Source organism: Anas acuta, chromosome 4 (genome assembly GCF_963932015.1).
Source record: "Anas acuta chromosome 4, bAnaAcu1.1, whole genome shotgun sequence".
NCBI classification, from domain to species: Eukaryota; Metazoa; Chordata; class Aves; order Anseriformes; family Anatidae; genus Anas; species Anas acuta.
Window position 1 is genome coordinate 11,156,983 of NC_088982.1, and position 21,643 is coordinate 11,178,625.

Here is a 21,643-nt window from a genome sequence, read left to right on the forward strand (position 1 = left end):
CCAGGACCAGGGAAGGGAAAGGACCGAGCTGCGGCGCTTTCCCGGGAGCTGGGGGCAGCCTCCCTCCCCCAGGGGGCGAGCAGCCTGGCAGCGGGGCCGCCTGGGGCTGCCCTGCCCGGGGCGTGCTGCGCCCCGCTCCCCTTACAATGGGGGCAACCGCGCACCTGCCCCCCCTCCCCAAATCCCGTACCGGGGGCCTTTGTTCCGCTGGCTCCTCCCCGGCCCTGTCCCCTCCCTTGTCCCCCACTCTCCTCCTTCTCCTCCTCCTCCTCCTCCTTCTCCCGCTCCCGCCCCGGCGCGGCGCTGGCTGCGCTCCGCGGGGCTGCGCCCGCCCCCGGTGCTGCGCGGAGCCCGCTTTGTGCCGGCAGCCGCGGCGAGGACGGCTCGCAAGGTAGGACGGCTCCTGCTGCCCCCGGGAAGCATCCCCCTGCCCAGCTCCGTGGGCTGGGAGGGATGGAGGGAGGGGAAGAGCTGGGCACAGAAAGGGGCTTTTTTATTTTATTTTTTTTCTGCCGAGGCTCCGCTGCTCCGGGCTCAGTGCTAGCAGGCAAAGCTGTGGGATTGCTGGGAGCTTTTCCAGCCCAGGGGCGAGGAAAAAGACGTGAAGTCTCGGTCGTTTTCCTGGCCGGGCGGGAGAAAGGCACGGGAAAGGCTGCGAGCCCGAGCATCAAGCGGAGGCTGCGTCCCCTCGGCCCCGGCACCGCCGCGCCGTGCGGTGCTCGCTCGGGCTCTGAAGGGGCAAAAAACCCGGCTGAGATCCCCCGGAACCAAACCCTCCTCCTGCCGTCCCAGAAACTCGCACCTCTGTCCCAGGGAAAGGCACCAGCCTGGCTGCCGGGGGAGCCCGGCGCAGGCGGGCTGCTGCTTTGTACAGCTGCGAGTTGCATTATTTTCTGCCTTTTAGGGTGGGAAGAGGTGGTCTCTCTGCAGACTTTGCCACTCGAGCCCGTTTCATCATAGTGGAGAGATTGCATCATGTTACAGTCCTGGATTCAGTAAGGGCAAAGGCGAAAAGAACCGTCCTTCCAGATCTATCCCATTGGCTTCACCATCTGACCCCCTCCTTTTTATTTCCTGTTTAACAGAAAGGTTAAAACTAAAAAGCAGCGTGTGATTGGTAGAAAGCTATTCAGTTCGCAGCGACGTATTTTGATTTCTTCCACTGAGAGTTTTTTTGGAAACTAGATTTTCACTGTGTCAGTTCTGTCTGTGTATAGGGAGGGAGGCATGGAGGAAACTTGCCAAAGATTTAGCCAGTAGGAAAATAATGGGCGGCAAAAGAGAGACAGAATAACAGCCAAAAGCAGACATTGCTTTATAAACTACGAGTTTTGGAGTCGAAGGAATTGGTGCATTCAGGCAGGCAGCCCTCAGAAAGCAAAGCGTTCACCTGCCCACAAACACCATATGGATGAATGGATGCACTCTTCTGAAAGGCAAGACAAGACAAACGTCAGGAAAAGTGTTTAGCTAATCTCCCCTCTGGATCCTCTGTGAACAGTTTGACGCAACAAACACTTGCTGTGTTTGTGCCTGTTTTATATGTCGTACCTGTGCAATGACCGATCTTTTAAGCTGAGGTCTTCCTATTATTTTATCAGCTTTCTTGCTTTGAGAAAGATCTAATTCAGTATTGTACAGCAATCCAAAGCTTCCTCGGCTGATAGACTCTGCTGTTCTTTGTGCAGTTCTTTGTTTTGTTCCAGGGGAGGAAAAATGTCACAGCACGGACTGGGTTGGCTCTCAGAGGTATTTTATTTCCATAAGTGGGGTGTCTCACCCTCGCAGGTGCTCTGTGGCTGTGGGCTCCAGGTGTTTCAGGGACACATTTTTCTTGTATAAAAATGGAAGTATTATGAAGGGCTTCTCCTCTGTTTCCCTGGGAAGGGCTGGGGCAGAGGGACAAGGGAACAGCCTGGCAGCCAGATGGATCCATCCATCAGTGCTCTCCTATATGGGCACTTTGTGCCCTTCAGTTATCCCTTATGCCGCCTGGTGGTTTCCACAGGAAGAGCTGCACAATTGCTTTCTCCTCTTAAACAATTCCTGTTTCCTTGTGGAAATGGGGTGGAACAGAACCGAATCCTGTATTAGAGCTGAAGGGAAAGCAATCCTGTCTTTCTAGGGCTATAGGGCACCAGATGGGGCTAAGAAGCATTTGAAATGAATTCTGAAAAAAAAAAAAAAAAAAAAAATCTACAGATTTCTTTGTGTGCCTGAATACCCAGTGATTGTAGTGACAAGTCTGCATGCAGAACAATGAGCAGACATGTACTGCCTTTGGTGATACACGGAACTGTTTGGTGTTTCCCAGGAAATATGTCAGCAAAACTCAAAGTGGTGTGTGATGCTCCTGGTTCTCAGGTAGATCTATAGATAAGGGTATTTGGAAGGTCTTTGGGGTCAAAATCACAGTGTTTCTTGAAGCAGTGACAGCAAAAAGGGGTAAAATACAGACATTTCAATAGGTCAGCCATTCAGATGACTTTAAAATTTTTCAACCTGTGTGAAGCATTTTTTTATTTTCATCTCCTGCAGCTTTCAAAATTGAAGAGAGATTTTCAGAGACATCAAAAACATTTGCAAGTGTCAGTGCAATCTCAGTGGAGCCAGGCTGTGTTTGATACACATGTGACTAATGGTGCTGCTCCTTTCAGTGGTGCAAAGGGAGCCTTCTGTAAGGTCACAACAGGAATTGTCTTGCCCAGCTGCTCACTGCAGACTTCCTTGAGACATTGCCTCAGGACAAAGAGCCAGCGTTTCAAGGCTGCTTTATGCAATCTGGTGTCTGTAAATTTAATTTCCGTCCATTTTCAAAAGTTTCATATCTGATACCTCAGTCAATGAGAGTACGGGTAAGCAAGGGCCCGCTTGGTTAACTGCATTGTTCAAAGCTGTGCTCTTTGTGTGGCGTGGATGCAGCGAGGAGGAAGATTGGATGTGCTTTGTATTCATCTGCAGGAGATCTCTGCCTGGCTGAAGTGGCAGTGGTGGGATGCAAGGACTTAGCTTCCAAACTCCCAAACAGTTTAGTTAACTCTGTGATACTGTGGTTTTAGTCACAATAAAGCCTACCATGTCAAGTCCTTGAAAAATTCATGCATCCTGCAGTTGTGCAGTTCAACTTGTTTTACATGTGAATGACTCCTAGCTTGTGGTATGGCCCTGGATTTCCACTGATTCATCAGTTTGTTGGCAAATACCGTGTCTCATTTGGCACAGGAACTTCTGTCTGGGCAGGGCAGGTGAGAGTTTTACACAATCAGTTGATAATATTCCAGGTTAATATATTCCAATACAAAATACTCTTAGGCTCCCAGAACCCTGATATTCAGCCCCATGAAAGATAACAGAAAAATAGAAGACAATCAAAGTACTACAACATTACTGTGAACCAGGACTGAAAAAAATGAGTCCTGAATGTGCTCCTAAGTCTTCCTTAATAGTTACGTATTCAAATTTTGGAGGAATTAGTTTTTCTGCTATTAGTTTTTCTGTCCTAAGTTGGTCTTAGAGAAAAAGTAAGTTTTTAATATCATACCAGATGTCTTTCTGTAGAGTGTCTGCATAAAGCAATACAGAGAATTGTCCATCAACACTATGAGGCAGTAGGATAATATGAAGCTGTGATCACATGGCAGTGACGTACATGGCTGTCAGACAGCACCTACCCATGCACGTATACCTGAAGGTCTGGTATTTTTACTGCATATACAATGGTACAGATTGAGAAGAGCTCATTGCTCTTACTCTCTGATTAAAAGTTAACTCTGGACTCTCCAGGTCATGAAACGTGCTGAAGGAAGCAGTGCTAATGGATACCATTGCAGGACCATAATGAGGGTTAGTATAGAAAGGAGGGTATCTTATAAGAGATGACAAGCTTTTTTTTCACATATGGCAAGAAATGAAGTCCTACATGGCAGAAGAACAGAGTTGTCTGCCTTCCATTATCCCATGCTACCTTGACAGAAAGTTGCTCACAAGATACATCGTGTAGTGAGATTTGGCTGTTCAAGCTGCGGAGCACCCTGAACACGCAACGCTGTCAAAGTGAGCTAATGGAATCATTTCCCCTAGAGTAGCCCTGGGAGATCACCCTAGGCTGTGAAAAGGATGAGTCAATATCTGCTGTAAGTTTCACAGCTGTCCATCAAGAAATCTAGGAAAGAAATTCCTAAGAGGATGTTTTACAAATCTGCTTTTGTATAGGTGTGGTGGTATCTTAAAAGTCAATGCCATATGCATGTCAGTAAAATAGGCAGAACTGCATAGGACTGTTTTCTTTAAATATCTTTCCTAAACTGAAAAATAAATAAGCATTTTAAAAATCAGTACATTATTCCTTTCATGGTAACATAGTGGTGGGTGGTTTTTTAGTATCTGGGGTTTTCTGCTGCCAGCATCTCTCTGCTACCATGTATTTTTGAGTGGTAATAACTATCTTACTGTAGGACAGATGTTGGTAATGTCTTTGTTGTGCCAAAATGTTTATGAGTGCAAAATGCTGAATAATAATATGTCCATCCATTGATAATAAGTACCATAAAAGAGTGCACAAGGGATCTCAGATTTAATCCGTAATCTAGTTGATGTCTCAAAGACTTTTAACCCCCAAAGGTTTTAACCCTTAAGAAGTACAGCACTTTGTATATGTGAGGTAATTGCCATGAGTTGCACTGAATATATATTATTCATTAGGGGACTGCCATTATATCATGCTTGTGAATTCCCCAAAGTCTCTTATCACTTTCCTAACCACATCTAAACACTTAGGGAAAACAAGATTTTGGTGTCCTTCTACTCGACTGACTGATGTTCTGGCTCAATGAATTTAGCCTGTGCTGGTAGCCACTTCTAATGAGCATGCTGGCTTGGTTCATCTAAAATAAACAGACTCTGGGAAATTAGCTTAGTTCATGTGAATTATCAGGGACAGCACTCTTTCTCAAAGAACATATAGTATTATGTTATCTCAGATTTGCAGAGAAGCAAATAGTAAAAGCTCTTTAATATGCTGCTTTCATGCAAACTATTATAATGAACTGTCTTTCAATCTATTACGGCTCAATATTTGACCAGTTGTTGTGGGTGTTTTTTATTTTTTTCTTCATTCAAGTATATTTAAGTATATTTTTCAAACTTATGTGGTCTCTGAATGGTTGCATATGCTTGTGGAGTTGCTGCTGTCCAAACAGGGAACAGAAGATATGGAAAGGTAAGGAAGGAATTTCCACATTATTAGCAATTAGCAGACCCAGATTTTATTGTGTTCAGTGTTTCTTACCAGGAGCAGCTGCAAACAGAGAATTACAGCATGACCTTCACTGCATTTCCTAGTGCAGTCATCAATCAGATCTGGCACGAGCTTTATCGCGTCTGTCAGTGTGGCTCATGAGCCACATGCTGTCTAGTCTGGGGGGAAAACAAACAAACAATGGGAGCTACTGTAGGTTTCGTTTGAAATAAAACAAACACGAGTGAGCTTTTCCCATGTATGCCAGTTTTGTAGACAGACCTCATTTTTTAACATGTGCCATTGGTCTGATTAATAAAATACGATGTCTGGAAAGCAGTGAAAGAGACTCACACTAAGCCTTGGTGTCCTTAAGACACCACTCACAAATCAGGGCATCCTAAGCCTTTCGCAGTCATTGTTCTCATTTTGTGCTAATCCTGAGTGTTACTTTTACCAAGGAGTTAACGCAGTTAGATTATTTTATTTTAGGTAGTTTCTGCATACATAAGCGTTAGGGAAGGAAGAAGGGTTTTCAGCCTTGTTGATTCTTGGATGAAATAATGCAGCTCTGCCAAACGAAGCAGTTTGTTGGTTTTGGTGGGAACTTGTGTGCCTTCACAGGTTTTTCTGGGGCTTGCATTTGGAGGCAAGTTTATTATGATGGCTAAAGTCAGCTTGTGAGCTGCAACATCAAGCTTTCAAACTTGCAAAGCATTATTCACACCATGTAAGTGCTTTGTTTGTTTGCTTTGTGTTTGTTTGTTTGTTTTTCCCTACCGGCCTTGGTCTGCGTTTAGAGTTGTATTGCAGTTCAGAACAATATGTGTTCTTAGATCGCTGCTACAATCCCATGCCTTTGTCAAGTCCCTTTGCTCTCCTTCTCGTGCCAGCTGCAGGAAGTGCAACCTTCTCGCCATCTTTCTAAGGGCTTGGCACAGCAGCAGGTTGTCACTTCGTGCTTTGCTTCCAGTTAGATGGCAGAGCAAGGAGCAATTGGACAGGCAGACGTGCTAGTGTGCAGTCATAACTTCCTTGGTGAGCCTATGCTTGTGTGTATATACAGATGAACATTGAGAGAAAGAGTGTGTATGTATAGGTGATACATATTACAACTGCAACTGTCACAGTTTTTTTGAGAGAAATGGCTAATTACTAATATATATCTACTATTGTTTCAGTACCAACTAGATTGAGGCTCTGAACTGGAAACTGGTGATGTTGCTGGCCAGAGTGGGTTTTAACCAGCCAGTTCTTGGCAGAAGCAACATTTGTACCAGGTTTGGGCAAGGAATCTGGAAATGCCATAAACAACATAGAATAGCAGGTGCAAGGAAAGCACTCAGAAAATGCAAAGCAGTGTTAGGCAGCCAAGGGGAAGGGTCCTGAGGTGTCCTTGGGTGGTGTTGGATGGTGCTGCTAGCTGCTGGGTGCATGTGGTGCCACCCTCACTGCCAAGCCAGCATCACTCATGGGTCTTAGCCCAGCTCCTGTGCCCAGGCTCAGGACAGGGCCTTGGCAGAGGAGTTGTGGGAGATGAAAGCCATCAGCAGGGTGCACAGCAGCAGGAGGTTGAGGTAGAGAGGGGAAGCTGCTAGCCCAAATCAGAGCCAAGCCCTGTGTCATCATTTGGGTGCTCCTGCTTTGTGTGCTCCAAGCTGGCCGCTTGGCCCTGGCACAGACCGAACAAAAAGGCATCCTTTATTAAAACAGGCAGGATGGGCCGCAGTGGGAAGATGATAGAATGGCAGGAGCTGAAAACAAAATAGAGAATGTAAGAGGCAAAGTCATTAGGTAAGGAGAAGTAGGGCTGTTAAGTGTCACCAAGACTGGGGTGGCTAAGAGCTGAGCTGCAGAGGAGCCACTCTGATGCTGCTCTGCCACTGGGGCTTAGCATAGATCAGACTGAAAGAAATTTCCCTTGTATGGAATTTATGTATGGTATGGAATTTATTTTTATAAGCCAAGTCTGTGATAGGGAATAGAGTTAAATACTCACTGGACGTTGTAGCTGGCTGTAGGAGATACAGGCATAAGAAAAAAAAAAACATTTAAATGTAAAAACAAACCAAAAAAAAAAAGGGGGGGGGGAAACAACACAACTTTTAAATATTTAGAGTTATCCAGTTTTCAACTTTATCAAAATGTGTTATCAAAGAATACCCTCTGGAATGAAAAGGCTGAGGAGCCTCTGTGAATATACAGAGCTCTTCTCACCCCATCCCTCCATCTGTACCATGTGTTTGCAATTAATTAGGCCCATGAAAAACTGCAAGTCCTCTTGGACAGGAGATGATAGGTGCATGGTGGGTCCTTCAGGAAGAACCAGGAGAGCTGGAAGGAGGTAGAGGCTAGGTCAGGCCACAGCATTTTGTTTTGAGCTTAACAGGAATGAAATCCACCCTGAAGTGTCTTGGGGAAGATTCTGGATGAGGGCCAGTGTGAATAATGCTGAGTGCAGTTGGGTGGGACCCCACCTGGTTACAAAAACAACCATATTTCCAAGGTTAGTTAGTTCTGCTGGGAAGGGAAAAAAAAAAAAAAAAAAAGAATATTTAATAAGTACAGTTTTATCTGTAAGGAAAAACCCAGTTGGAGACCTTAAAAAAAACACATACATACACATAAAAAAAGCAAAAAACCTAAGTCTGGCACTTCAGAAATTAATGAAAGCAAGTCCCTAAATATGCAAACAACTGAAATCACACAGCAAAATCCTCAGATAAGCAAAACAAGTGTCCTCCAGGGAAAAGAAGTGCTGTTCCCTCTCTGGGAAAGTTTGTCTGTTCCTGTGGCTTGTGAACTTTTCATCTTTTCTGGGACTTTCTGCTGTCCTTGGTTCACTTTTTGCAGTTCCTTGGTCTCCTGCACTTCTTTCCCAAGAGCTCTGAGAAGTGTTGCTGCAAATGCTCAGCTTTAAGTCAGTGAATCACCTCATCTGCTGTTGGTGAGATCAGTGCGTTGGGTTGTATGCGTGTTTATGTTGCTTTGCTGAACAAGAGCTCCAACACCAATCAGCCAGGCTGGTGGGTACCTGGCCACCTGGCACCGACTTTTCTGTCCCCCAAATTAGCTGTCCTATCTCTGCTCCTGCAGCTGAGAGCCAGCCTGAGATAACTTCCCACAGTGCCGATCTGGATTAGACCTTGTCCAGCAAGCCAGAAAGACACAACAGGTAATTTTAACCTGACTCAAGGTCCAATTAGTCTCCTGGTAACTGCTGTTCCTGTCTGTCTGTCTGCCATGACTGAGCCTCATATCCATTCAATGCAGCCATTTCCTTCACATCCCTTTGGATGTGCTCCCTTATTATTGTTTACAAAGCACTTAGTCTAGATTTTGCATATGTGGAAAGACTAGCTGAGAGCTGTCACCCCGTTGACCTCATCGTCTCCAGATCTCTCATTTTTCTTTCCTCTTGCTTATAGTCCAACTATGCGACTTTTGAAAGCAATTTGAGTGTAAAGAGCAGCTACCCTGAAGGCTTCCCTCTAAACGGTAGCTCTCTGTACAGCCTAAAGGCAATTACGTGTATGCGCACGGGGCCCATGTCCTGCCTCCTCAAAGAAACAGCTAAAATCCTGATTATATTGCAAGGAAAGCAAAAGCTGTCTTGAAGGGTATGATTTGGGGGGTTTAAGGGATTGTAGTGATTTGGGGGGATCTTCTTCAGCCCTCCTCTTATTCTGTGTCACAGTAATATCATTTTAAGTATTACAGGACTAGCTCTGCTGTAATTGCATTTTCTGTTTTTTGGTCAGCACAAGCATAGATGTGCTCCAAGGACTAGGGCTCCAAGATCTAACTGCAAACTCAGATTGCCCTCAAGTTTATTGTACTTTATGAGAGCAAAGGGTAAAATCAGTCTTTGAGACTTGGGGTCATTTGGGATAGGTTTCCTGACATACCAGCCCTTGCAAAAAAACAGCTGTTCCAAGGTTGTCATTCTGCCAGCCTTAAAGAAAAACAGTCAAACAAAGAAAAAATACCCTGCCAAATAGGGATTAGACCTTAGCATGGTTTGAGTGTGCTTTAAGTAGTCTCAGTCTTTGCATTCACACTCATTAAGTTCCTCTCCCCTTCAGGGAGTAGACTTGGAAGCAGTATTTATGAACGAGTCCGGCCCTCCCCTGCTCATCACTGGAGGGAAGGGCTGCTTCCTACTGAGGTCTAAGTGCTTTTCTCTGTGAGTCACGATCTGGTCAACCCAGAGGAAGATCTAATTGTAAAAATCTGAAAGTACAGGTATGTGAAACGAAGGTGCACACCTTGCCTTGGTGTCATTGCAGAGCTGTTCTTGGCCAGAGATAACAGAGCAGGAACGGGAACTCACCTGAGATATAGCCTGAGCTATACAAAGAAGTCTGTGTCCTTCTAGTAAGTTGTCATTAGGGACCTACAGAGCACCTACTTAGAGCAGCTCTTTACGTGTTAATAACTCATCAAAAATTAATGACTTCATGAGATGGAATGGGGATTAGGAACTGGAAATGGCAGATATTCAGGGTGCAGAGGGAAGGAGAGAAGTAGGTTGGTTTCCTTGAAGGCTTTAAACAAATGCCTAGCAAAGTTGTGAGGATTTTGGCATGCTACTTATCTCTCATCAGCCCCACTACTGACTCAACACTCACAAGATTTCAGTACAAAACCCTAATCACACTACATTTTAATGAAGTGTATAGGAGGGTAAGAAGCATGTAAGAGTCCTATAGAATCTCTTCTTGCTATAGTCACCTCTCTTTTACAAGTTTTTATCTTAACTCCTGAAATTCAAATGAGTTTAGGAACACTTCTAAAAGCTGGGATAAACAAGCATTTATTTACTTTACTTGGGAAACAATTTATTTAATAAAGGTTATATCTACAACACCATTTGTCACGCTACTTTTGAAATGCAGTTAATTAGAGTCCAGCTCACCTTGCCCTTCTGTCAAGCAATGTGTGGAGAAAAACATCTCACCTGCTGTCTTACAGCCCTATTCTCCTTACATGAGCAGTATCACATAATTCAATATTATTTGCCATTAAAATCATAGACTAGAAAGCCAATCAAGAAGAGCCATGTGAGTTATCTCACTGAAATGAGACATGCTGGGCCTCTCCACACATACATGTGTGTTTTTTCTTTGATTGTATTCACAGTGCCTGTCTCCATAGCGGTCTGCCAAAATAATCCTTCCCCTGTTCAGTTCAGCTCTACCCAGTGCAATGAAGCCACTAAAATTATCCATACAGTTCTTGAAGGCTCTTGTCAGCTCCAAGAAAGGTGGGACAAAGTGTGGCTCTGGGTGTATCTTAGCACTTCACAGTGTGTGCTCAATAATAACTTTTGTGTTTCAGAAAGGTATAAAGTAATTGTAGGCAACTGTGCCTGTGTGATAACAGATTCTGTTAGAGTATAACTACATGAAAGCAGACAAAGGGCATTACAAGAAGTTTTTTCCTTGGATTGGAAAAATAGCTATTACTGGCATAATTTTTCAAAATTGTAATTGTTGGATACTTTCTGAAAATGTGAAATTTCTTTTGTTGTTGTTTCTTTATTAAATTGAGAATTTCCTCCCAGTGAGATTTTTGTTAAATTTGAAAATCATGAGGAAATAGATACTCCACATTCACCAGTGGAAGTTGTCCAAAAGCAGAAGGGGAAAATGCCATTTCAAACTGTTAAGAACAAAATGATAAAAGCCACCTGAAAAAATAAATGTTCAGTGGTTACAAATTTCTCATTTGAAGTGCATTTTCTTTTGGAATTTTAAGCAATTATTTATACTGTAGAACATCTACATTTTATGCTGCAGTAAACCTACAACATTTAATAATTTACTCAGAGTTGTAATCAGAGTGATGATTTGTTCTTGTGCTTAAAAAGTAATATCCATATCTACAATAAGTCACTCTCCCTGGCCCCCTTCCCTACCTGTAGGAAGTGAATTTTTGTCATTGACTAATAATCAGAGGATCAGTGACTTAGGACCCAATAATAGGACTGCTGGAAAATCACTGAACTCCAGCAGAGTGTGAATTTTCATTGTCTGCTGCCATTATCTTGCTTTACATTCAGCTTGTCTGATGGCTTGCTACTAGTATTAAAGATTACTAGAAGCTGTGCTTTTGAGGATACCATTATTTTCCTTTCTTTATCTGATCACACCATGGAATTATGTCACTAAATTAAAATTCTGGTGGTGGTAGGCTGTGTGTCCTCAATGATTAAAAGTGTCATCAGCATAAAATCGTGTGTGCTTTAATTTAAGGATCAGAAAGTTGCATCCCATCTGTTCCAAGTGTGAGAGCTAAGAAATGGCATTATTAAGCTAGTTAAACAACTGTAAAATGTATATGAACATTTGCAAAGGGATTGATTTATGCAATTTTGTGTTGCCAGAGCCTCTTCATCTTCCTTTTTTTTTTTTTTTTTTCTGCCTTCTTCATATGTGCACCAATTTTCAAGACTCTTTCAAGGGAAGAGTTGTGTATTTTTCCTGTAAACTGTATAAGATAAGTAATCAGTAATGTGTCACCTTTCTTTTGCTGTGTTGTTATTGTAGGATTTTTGCAAAGGTACTTGTTAGGTCAGATTACTATCAGTTTTTCAGGTTGAAAATTGAAACTTCTGAAGGGAAAATTTAAAATGGTGTATTGACTGTGACTCACAGCTACTTGTCCAAGCATATTTTCAAATGATAATCTATCAGCATCTACTCACATAGGATACTTTACAATGTAGGTTGAGCTTGATCTAACTGAGTTGTCCAAAGATGATAAAACTCCTGCTGGATTTGGAAAATGTTAAAAAGATTCATCTCCACAGTGAAATCAATGCTTGTAAATATCCTATCCCAGAATAATCATCATTATTATGTATATTTACCTTGTTCTCAAACAAAAGTCTGCCCTGTATGCCTCTTTGCCTTTGCCTTATCCTCTGTATAACTGTCTGATAATTGTCTGTCATATATATACGTATGTGCATATATATATATATATATATATATATATATATGTATGTATGTTTTGTTTTGCCTTGCCTTACTCTGTATTTGAAGGAGACCTGGATCTGTTGTGAAATTTCATGTGATAAGAGATTATGGAATCAGGATCTTGACAAATTGCTTTAGAAGATAAAGGATGAGAAAGTTCCCCATTGTAAGAAACGTGACCAAGGTGCTCCAGCACAGTAATTTTCAGTCCCTCCATGCAGAGACTTGTCAGCGGGAATTTGTTTGGGTCTGATTTTGTTTATTTATTTATTTTTAATCAAAAGGCCATAGGCAGAAATTATTTAGGAGATTTAATTTCAGATTATTTTCAACCACTGTCCTTCAGGGACAGCATGTGACTTGACATGTGCCAGGTCTGCAACCAAAGACAAAGTGAAACAGAGGGCAAGCAACTTGGATATTGATCAAAGAATGATTCCAAACAGTAACAGAGAGGGAGACTTGTGAAATAAATGTATTGATGTTTATCATCGGATGTAGAAGAGTAGTAATGGGATATAGAACTGTGTTATTCACTGGACTGTGGGATCTGAAGAGGATAACTGATTGATGGAGCTGAATTTGTACTGAAAAGCAAAGCAACTGAGTGCAGTGTAAGTCCCTGCTTATCTGTGGCACTTGAGGTAGTATATGTGACATTTGTTCAAATGATTTACCTTATTGTTGCGGTGGCTGTTGCACAGGTTGTTCTTGATGCTCAGGAGACAGCAGTAATTTCTTTCCCTCCTTCTCCCTTCCCTTGGAACAGTGGGATGAAACCTCTGCTGTGATCCTGAACATGACAAAAAAGGGCTCTCAATGTTACCAAGTAGTATGTACTTCAGAAAACTTAGGTCTAGATATTTCTCTCATTTCTATTCCCTGTAAAACTGGTTGAGCACAGGTAAAAGATGTCATAAAGATGGTAAGTAATATTAGCACTATTAAATATGCATGTGAAAATAATGTGGCTGTATTTAAACAGCTGTCTTATTATCTTTAAAGTGCTGTCTCATTACAGTAGAGCTATTTTTCACTTTCTCTTTAGTAAATATGGAATCAGATTTTCAAATTAAATGCCTGTGAAAACCTATAGGCACTTACAGTGGGATCTATCCTGCCAGACCTGAGACATACACAGGAGAGCAGGTCTGTAGCTGAACTTGCTCCCTGTAGACTCCCTTTATGATCATTGGATAGAGATTTGCTTCTTGAGGATGTAATTAATCTGTTCTGTATGTCTATATTAGGAAGCCTAAACTTCTCCATTGACTATACAGTGAGCCTAGGGCAACTAGCTCAAATACAGATGACTACATTGTAAGTGTTGGCATTTAGTCAGAGGAATGTCACCTCTGAAGTTCAAATGACCTGTCTCCCTACTTTCAGCCATGTAAAATGAGTAATTCTTCTAAAATTAAATAATTTATTTAGGAGTTTTAAAACAAGATGACTTTTTTTTTTTTTTTTTTTTTTTTTTTTTGTACTCTCAATTTAGGAGAGCCTGTGTTGTATTAGCATACTTCAGATCTGGATATAGAAATATAGGCATAGATACAGTGAAAGGCTTTCTTTAACAGAAATTCACATATGAAGTATTATATTGCAAGCTGATCTCCATAAAGGCTGAATTAATCAAACTTTTATTTGTTTGGTTTTCAATTGTACGTCTAATATATTACATATTATGTATTTCATATTTTGAAAATATTTATGTATAATATATAGGAAATTTAGTAGAGCAATACTTTTCATAGAATTTAGCAAGGAGATTTCTGTGGAAGTGTCTGGAAGTGCTGTTTCTGTACCCCACCTGTAAACATGCAGTAGTACTGAAATGACTCCAACAGGAGATGAACACCTATGAAAATAGGGTTTTGCACCCAAGAACCAATCCAACAACATCCTTTACAAGTGTGAGTATTTTCATTTAAGCCAATGGGAAAATTCAGAGGCTGTTTATGTGCCAGAAGGTCAAATAAAACAGAAAGATGCAGAGGGCCTTGTGAAGCTCCTTCATACTGGGGTGAGCTTCACCCTTAAGTCAGACAGTGTACACAATCCTATGTTCACTGTTTCTTTTCCTGTTGACATTTGTTTACTGGTATCAGTCCTTGTCTGCCTTTCTGTTGTTGCTGAAGTCTTAAAAATAGTTCAAAGTCTTAAAAATAGTTTAAATTATCTTTGTAAAGAATGTAGTCTTCATCACTATTTCAGGCTGAATAATTGCTATCTAGCTACATCTTGCTTATGTTACCTTCTGTGGGTGACATCCCGTTATTGTTCAAAACATGACAATTGCTGTACTGTTTTAACTAAATCATTTTTGTTCAAGGAAAAAGATAAGTTAAATATTGTTAGGAGCTGGAGAGGTAAAGCATTTGTTAGAAAGTGCTATTCATAAACACATCACATTCACTCAAGTGTAGACCACCACATGGTTGCTGTTTAGTTTAGGCGAGCATGCATTTATACATTCTTTACAAAGGCTTATGATACACTGAGCAGCTGGAGCTCATGTTAACATTATGTATTAACCACAAAGACAAGATAGAGCTAAGTGAGGGCATCAAGTCTTAGTAGATGTTTGTAGTCTTTCTCCAAAACTGTATCCAGATCCTTAGCAAAACACCACAAGTTGCTACTAGCTTTGGTAGAAAGAGATCTATTGAAGATATTCACACCACCCTCCTTGCCTTGCTCTCCAGAGAACTGCTGATATCTGTTAAAGATCAAGATGCAGCAGACTTAAAGGACTGAGCAGGGATTAAGAGTTTAAGTGCAAGGAACAATCTTCTGGAGATGCCTAGCTTTTACTACTGGCCTTGATTTGGAAGAAAGTGGTTTGTAACTACAACCATACAGTGTATAGCTGTTTATACCTTTTTAGCTCATTAAGATGTTAATAAATACTAACTTGGATAGGATTTCTTGGCTGAAAACTAGTCCTGTAGTCATCTCCCAGAGAAGGTAATGAAGTTTGACCTCATAAATCTGGTAAAGGGTACTGCAAAAAGTACACTGCAAAGTGTGCTGCAAAAAGTATAAATCTGAAATGAAATCCTATTTTATTCAATAAACCTAGATCAAGACAGCATGAACAGCACAGGCTTTCAGTTTCCAAAAGGCAGAAGCATCTAAATTATTTTTCTTCAAGCAGCCTCATTTGTTGACCGCAGAAATGTTTGTGGAGAATTGGTGCCAGCTTCTTATCAGATGACTAGCTGGTGCCCATCACTTCTTCTCCTATGTTGCTATGCCACTGTCAATATCTTAGAGAATGTGTGCATATATAAATATGTAAGTATATATAAATGCATGCAAACTTAATACATAGTGACAGCACCCCTTTTGTGAGGAGAGAGGAGGGAAGCATCATCATGGGTTGTTTCCTTGGATATCATTGTTGATTTGGTCAAGCATATCCAGCCTACTGACAGCTGGTCCTCTTTGCTATGTAAAATGTAACACTCCTTTTCATTCACTCATTTCTTGCACTGTGGAGGTCTGCAGCAGGGATTGGTGACTGTTGTAGGTGTTGTTGCTACAGTCTTATGCCTTTACGGAAGAACAACTGTACCCCAGGAGCTCCTCGGTCAATGGAGGATGGCTGAGAAGGCATACACTCAAATCTATGTCTACCCTCACAGTGTACTGCTTCATCCTTGGCATTGAGATTCTTCTTCACTTAGGCAAACCTGCCCCTTTTTCATGTGTCCATGGTGGAGATGCGGGATTTTCCTGTAGAAACAAGAGCACTAAGGAAATACAGATAGTATTTCCAGTTTATTAATTTTTGTACCTTGAGTTGTGTCAGAGGAAAGACACAGTTACTTGTGTTACAAACAGCTGGTCTTACATATAAATTAATGTATGTGTAGTCTCTTGCATGTAGTCTGTGTGCATTTATGCTGTGTAACAGACATTCATACATAAGCTACTAGAAATACAATATCCTAACCTGTTGCAGTGGAATTATAATGAGCAAATTCTTCCTATCATTTCAGATGTTTCCATTTTCTCATCTATTGGAAACACCAAAGCTTTACTCCTGGTACACTCAAGCACTCAAGGGTTTCTTTTTGTTTGCTTATCTTTTATTTTATTTTTTTAATTTTATTTTTTCCCTCATGTACTGCATTCATTTTCCATGGTACGCTTGTAGATTCAAAACCTTGCCAGGAGGTACTTTAAGAATTGCTGACTTCTCCTTGTTGTTACATGTCAGCACAAATCAAAGTGTATGTCAGCTTTTTTTTTTTCTCCAATAAATAGCTTTATTAAATTCATCTTATGGTGTAGAAACGTGTGTTTATTCCATATTGATATTACTGTTTCTGTAAGGGTTGAATAATATTGTTGAATCATACTTCTAGGAAAAGAATAATGTAGAAGGAACTGTACTGTATTCAATTTCATCTGGAGAATAACATTCTGAGAGTTAAAATACATCAAAAATTACACAAGTCTCCTTGAAATGAAAGATTTGAATAACTGTGTACATTGCCCTATAATAACATTTGCTTATCCAGTTTCAGTCTCTTCTGTTTAATTATCAGTGAGAACCACAAAGTAAAAGAGGTAAAATGGAAATGGTGGGTGTGGTAACCCAATGCCTCATTATTTTATACATATATATATATGTGTGTGTGTGTGTGTAAATCTCTACTGATGTTGTATTTGTTGACTGTAATACAAATTTCAGAAGGGAAAACAAACAATCTCCCTAATGTAAAACAAGAAATACTACTAGACTGTTTAATTCTCATAGAGATGTTCAGAATGAACTTTACTATTCTTTGCATGGTTGCTTTGTAGTCCTTAAAAGCACAGAGCTGCATTGTTATCACAGCAGCTAATGCTTTCCACAGAGATGCAGGATAACACTCGTGTTTGGAATGCACTGCCTCAGGGAGGAGAAAGTTAAATGTGAGCCTACTTGCAGCTATTGCTTTCATTTGAAAATAATTATAACTTTTAGGCTATTGGTGACATTGCCTCCAGTATTTTCAGCAGTTTATAGTGCCTAAGTGTATGTCACATATAAGGATACACACAAATATTTGGCATATGTCTTTAATAAGTAACATCTTTTACCTTCAGGTGTTTTGTTACAGTATGGTCTATGCAGCCCAAAATTTCTGTGTCCAAGGCATGCATGCTTCAAGAAGCTGAGTATACTTGCTTCAGTAGTCCTTTACTGCATAATAAAACCATTCTTATTCTTGCTTCCACATAGCTACTGAGTCCGACATGTAAACAAATAAAACCCCACAGGAATAAGAACTGTGCATGAGAAGTGATTCTCTGAGGACCTTGGGGTGAAATGCAGCCTTCCTGCCATGCCCCCAGAGTGCAAGATGGAGATGTTTTCTCCCTCCACTCACATCCTGATAGTTGTGTGTCCACCCACAGCAACATGAAGAAAGTCACGTATGTACAAATATTAGCGTATGTATACACATGCGTTTAGGACTAGACCATCTGCAGAAGTCCCTTCCAACATTAACCATTGTGTGATATCTATGCTAGAGACGGTGGTTTCACAGCAGCTTTAAATCTAATTATAGGCTGCCATTAAAAGAGTCGATCAACTCTTGCCCCCTGTTCTTTGCTGCTTGCTTTTGACCTGTGTGGGTACTAGTGATCCTGTGGACATGTGGTAAGCTGGGTCTGTGCCCTGGAAATGAGGGATAAGAGAGGAGATCAGCCCCTCTCAGCAGCAGCCCAGACACAGGTTAACTTAAAGTTATTGTAAAACCACAGCTTGCTGGGAAGGCAGGAAAAAAAGAAAAAAAAAAAAAGGCAGAAATAAACATCTCATCTGAAATACAAACATATTTGCACACTTTTACGTGCTTCTTTGATTCATACAGACTGAGTTGAAAGTCATCTCAATATCTAAGAAAGTGACTCTCAGCATCTCAGAAGGTGACTCTATTTTCACAGTGGGGAAGACAAACAAACAAAAACAAAACAAAAAGACACTGGTTTTATGCAGAAAATCTGGTCTGAACTAAGTTCTCTTACTAGGAAATAGTTAAGCTGAAAGTACCCATAAGAATCTTGGAAGGGAAGAAGAGAAGAGAACATCAATGGGAGGGTTTTATTATTTATGTACAATTATACGTCATTTTCTCACAGAGTTGTTTATCTGATGTCAATCTAAAGACAAGCGGATTAATACCTTTTATATTTAAACTGTTAGCAATGTCTAAATTAACCTTTTTCTGACTTTTCTGGCTGTGTTATTTGGATAATATGTTACACCTAATGTCTAAATAACTGTTATCCCATTTACAAGTATCAGATTGATTTCTTAAGAACTTAATTTCTTCCTACTTACACAGCACTCTGCATAAAAAAAATCTAAATAATTAATGAGAAACACTTATTTTCTGTGAAAATGATACCATGTCATAAAGCTAGAAGCAAAGAAGAGGGTCTTAGGCGAAGATCAGTTACTTCAAGTTCTGCACAGACTTCCTTACTGGTGAACCTTTCAAACCCTACTTGATGAAGAGCTATAGTGTACCTTTCAAGGCCGACTGAATTTAGTACTACTTGTGTGTGGCTTATCTACCTGAAATGCTGTGGCATTTAAATTCTGACCAAAAGTGGGGACCTTTTGCATTAACATGACTCTTTTAGCTGCAAAAGCTCATCAGCTGAAATAAGACCTGGTAGAGCTTCCAAGTATGGGGAAGAGGGACAACAGTATTCCTGGCAACTGTACCAAGGTATGTTCAAGCCCTGAGAGATCCATGTCATTCTTTTGAGCTGAGCTGATTTTGAATGGCATGTATAGGATTACATCCTGTAAATATTTTGCACTTTACCATCTTGCTTGAACTTTTGGAACAATTCTGGACAGACTGAAAGGAGCCTATAACCTATTATCTCTATGTTACAATAAGGCTTTGTTCTGTGTCCACTTATTTGCAACCTATCTGTTAGAATAGCACATCAGTATTTCCTCATCATAACCTTTTTTCTTTTTTATTTTTTTTTATGATGAACAGATAAGGTCAGTTGCGTTATGTATGTATTACTATGTATTGCCACTGTTAATACTTCAGACAGATGCAGGCTGCTCCTCTGATTAAAATGATTAAAACAATACCAGGAGGCGATAGATTATATATTATTATTTCCCCGAGTGCTGACCCTATTACTCTTCAAACATTCCATAAGCAGAAAAATAGCAAGGATCCTCAATACAAGTCCAGGATGAAGGCTGTTCTTGGACTCCTAAGTACCTGTATTATCTATTTTACCATGCAGTCCCACCTCTTTTCATCATTATGCTTCTCATAAAACTGACTAACACTGTGAAGGAGTCTTCTCCAAATTCTGGGCATGTGGGAAGGGGTCTCTCAACCCAGAGTAAAGCCAGGTTAGGAAATTTGGTTCCCAGTTGCCAGCTGGGGACTTTACATCAATTTTGTTATCTTGTCTCATGCCCAGATGACAAGAAGGTTTATTGGTCCAGGGAATCAGGATGAGTTTTCCCTACTCACATTTCCTCTTTGGTATGGGGAATTTGGTGATGAAACCCTGAAGACTTTTTTGGTGTTGCCTATACAGGGGCTGGAGGCCAGTATCATTATAAAATGTCTACACTGTGCCTCCTTTCTCTGTTTTTTTTTTTTTAAGTAACAAAAGTAAAAATCTATTTTACCTTTCATTTTCTTGCATTACCTACAGTAAAAATAAAACAGCTGTATGCTCTGTGAGTTGTGTAGTTGTGACGGCCAGATGTCAGCCAAGTCTGATGGACTGTTGTCATACAGTTGCCAGAAAAAACACACAAACATTTTACAGGGAGTGTCATCTGGAAGAGATGTGAAATTGTCTCCCTGCTCCAAACAACCTAGAGGAGGTCTCAACAAGAGCAGCATATAATATAGGGTGTTGTATATCAAGAATAGCAATAGTGTGGACTGTTGGAAATGTTTCAGGAAAAAGTAACAGAAATTATCAGAGGGCTGGAAAACGCAGCCTGTGAGAGATAGGTGATGGGACTTGGATTGTTTAGCTAAGAGAAAACTGAGGAGAGGCATGACAGCAGTCTCCAAATGCGTTAAGACCTCTACAAAGAGGTCTTATGTTCCCCATATCTCCAAAGAGGAGTATGTTCTCCATATCTCTTGTGGATAGGACCAGAAAAAATGGAGCTTAAACCACAGCAAAGGAGATTGATATTACACATAAGAAACACTTTTTCTTATGTTAACAATGGTTGATGTTTGGGCTAGATTGCCAGCGGAGGTCAAACGATGGACAGACATCTATCAGCAGCGAGGTGGGTAAAGCTGAGCTCACCTTGGATAAGAACGATGAACATCACTCCCTCAGTGTTTCTTTTAGCCATATCCTTAGATTGAGCAAGAATTATTTAAGCTGTGTGTGTTCTCATATTTTTCTAACCCTCTCCCACCCAAATGATTGTTTTTTCCTCTGTCTTTTACTATGGCTTTCCTCAGACTAATACTTAGTCTTGAAAAAGTAAACATCATAAAGAACATTTTTCATGAGGCTAGCTCGGACTTCCTGGCTGCTCTCTTTAGACAATGACCTGACAGCTTCTGTTTCTCCAGCTTAAGTAGAATATGATGCTAATGCAGTAACCAGTGCAAAATGGTTTTGCCTCATTGGAGGAAGCGTTAACTGCCAAATACTATAGCTTCACTTTCATTTCTTCAGTTCTGTCTTCTCTGATCAGTTTCATATTCACACAAAACTTTTCCATATAACTTTATATTTGGAAATACTGTTCTTTTTCTTTTTTCCTTTTTTTTTTTTTGTGTGTGTGTTGAAATTGAATTCTGCAATTTTTACTAAAACTGACAGTTTTTTTTTTTATTATTATTTGTAACTTTGATAACAGCTACAGGACTAGTTGCTTTGTGACCTCTTCTGTCCAGCAGCACTTCCTTTTCTCTCTCCCCTGTTTGTGTCCGAAATGGAGCTGGTATCAGTTCAAAGACAAGGCCAGCGGCCTACTGGGGCATGCGTGCTGTTGACTTCTTCCAGTTTTTAGGGGATGGCATTTCTCATTCCATGATGAAAGCAGCTCATTGGGGTCAACCCACTACTATGCTCATCCCTATGAGATGCAACCACTGAGAGATGTTATTTGCAGAAGACAGTCCCCACAGAGTAATTGAGGTTATTAAAACTTGACTTTTTGGAGGAAAATATCTAATTGAGCTTTTAAAGGAGTGAACATTGAAGAAGATATGACTGAGGGCACATCTCCTTCTAGTGCTTTGGGGTGTCCTTGCTTCCCCCTGCATCTGTTGTCTCTTCCTGCTTTCTGTGATTGCTCTTGCTTTAGAAGCAGCTTTTAGTAGAAGTATTGTGAAGATACCATTTCTAAGAAAACATGGTCAACAAATTTTGCTGAGAGAGGTTGTGGATG

At 40.7% G+C, this 21,643-nt stretch overlaps 1 protein-coding gene across 1 annotated transcript in view; it reads left to right on the top strand.

Moving 5' to 3' along the window:
• The first annotated feature begins 235 nt into the window (after positions 1 to 235).
• AFAP1 (actin filament associated protein 1) overlaps positions 236 to 21,643 on the top strand; it is a 115,807-nt gene continuing 94,399 nt past the window's right edge. Inside the window, exon 1 of the mRNA XM_068679843.1 lies at positions 236 to 391. The gene's annotated coding sequence lies outside the window, so the exon portion shown is untranslated. The remainder of the gene's footprint in view (positions 392 to 21,643) is intronic.